Raw genomic sequence first — 1,518 nt, 5'->3', positions numbered from 1 at the left:
GCTAAGAATTATCAGCTCTGACGCAGAACAGAGCCTAGGAAAGTTTTTTTTTTTTAACAGCGTGTTTGGTTTCTGCGGTGTGTGTTTTATTATTGCGTGTTTTGTGGCTCTAATTGTGTATTTTTGACGTGTGTTTCGTTTCTGACAAGTGTTTCTTTGTGTTTCTGTCTTTTATGCGCGTTTATGTCCTTTTCATGTATATTTTTGGGGTGTATTGATTAAAAGATAGAAGAATTGATACCTGATGGATTTCCTCGTTTAAGTTTTTTTTTTTTTTATGCATGAGGGAAACCAGCTAAAGGAACACAAAATATAAAAAAAGAAAGGCCCACTTGAAATGCTGGTTTCCTTAAAGAGCAGTAAAGAATTAGCAAAAAAGATTAAGGAACAAATATCTTATCTTAGGGTGGTGTTGGTAGAGTGACAGAGCAAAAAGCAACGTATCGCGGAGTGAAAGGAAGCCGTGAATGAGTGAGGGTAATGCGGAGAGAGGGAAAAGTGATGTAACTGCACATGAAGCGAATGTGTGTTTTCATTTCAACATGCGTTTGATGATGAGGGAGATGATTATTATTACCATAGAGAGAGAGAGAGAGAGAGAGAGAGAGAGAGAGAGAGAGAGAGAGACATGAATAGATTTAGAGAGGGGGAGTGCGGTTGGAACTGAGCGGGAGAGAGAGAGAAGCAGGGAGCAAATGAGAATGAGAGACTGGCAAGAGGGTGAGAAACGTAGGAAGAGGAAAGGTGAAGGGTGAGCGAGGAGAGAGATGCAAGGATAAGGAGGAAGCGTGGGAGAGTTGTCCTCAGCATCACAGCGCAGCACCATCAGATATTTGTATCTCTAAAGCTTCGTCTCGTAATATTTGGTCTCTTTCATATCAAGAAGAGAAAGGGCGAAAAGATAACGTAACCTAACGTAACCTAAATAACAAGAAGCTCAGGAGACAAAGATAACCGACTGTATCTTGGAACTATTCACGTCTAGATATATTTTTCCAGTCATCACGTATTAGTTTTAGTCTGTCTTTTACATTGGAATATCCTAAGCAATCCTCTTGGCTTTAAAATACAAAATCAAACTTTCATTATATTCCGTCTTGATGTAATAACTAAAACCATGATTTTAAGCCTCCGTGGCACAATCGGTTAGCGCGTTCGGCTGTTAACCGAAAGGTTGGTGGTTCGAGCCCACCCGGGGGCGAAACTTTTGAAAATTTATAAAGCAATACATTAAAGGAAAGAATATAGAAGAAAAAAAAATCAGGAAGTTAAAAATTTACATAAGGTAACCGCAGACTGTCTGACGCGCCCTGAGGTGTGGGAAGTGTTGTCGCGCCTCTCAGTGGTAGTATAAGGAAGATGAAAAAACGAGTGACTCCCTCAGCAGGAGACGTAAACAAGAGTCTTTGATGGAACAGTTCTCGTAGAAAAAATAAAGAAATAAAAACTCAGACCACACTTTTCATTCGCCTCGATATTAAAATTGAAACTTTACTGTCATAAGTTATCGCGTCTGAA

The 1,518-nt window shown here is 39.7% G+C and overlaps 1 non-coding gene across 1 annotated transcript; it reads left to right on the top strand.

Annotated features, from left to right (window-relative positions):
• The first annotated feature begins 1,127 nt into the window (after positions 1 to 1,127).
• Trnan-guu lies at positions 1,128 to 1,201 on the top strand. The gene has a single exon. It is a non-coding gene; the product is annotated as a tRNA-Asn (tRNA).
• The last annotated feature ends 317 nt before the right edge of the window (positions 1,202 to 1,518 follow it).

Source organism: Portunus trituberculatus, chromosome 20, assembly GCF_017591435.1.
Source record: "Portunus trituberculatus isolate SZX2019 chromosome 20, ASM1759143v1, whole genome shotgun sequence".
In the NCBI taxonomy this organism is placed as follows: domain Eukaryota; kingdom Metazoa; phylum Arthropoda; class Malacostraca; order Decapoda; family Portunidae; genus Portunus; species Portunus trituberculatus.
This window is presented reverse-complemented; position numbering and strand designations above follow the sequence as displayed.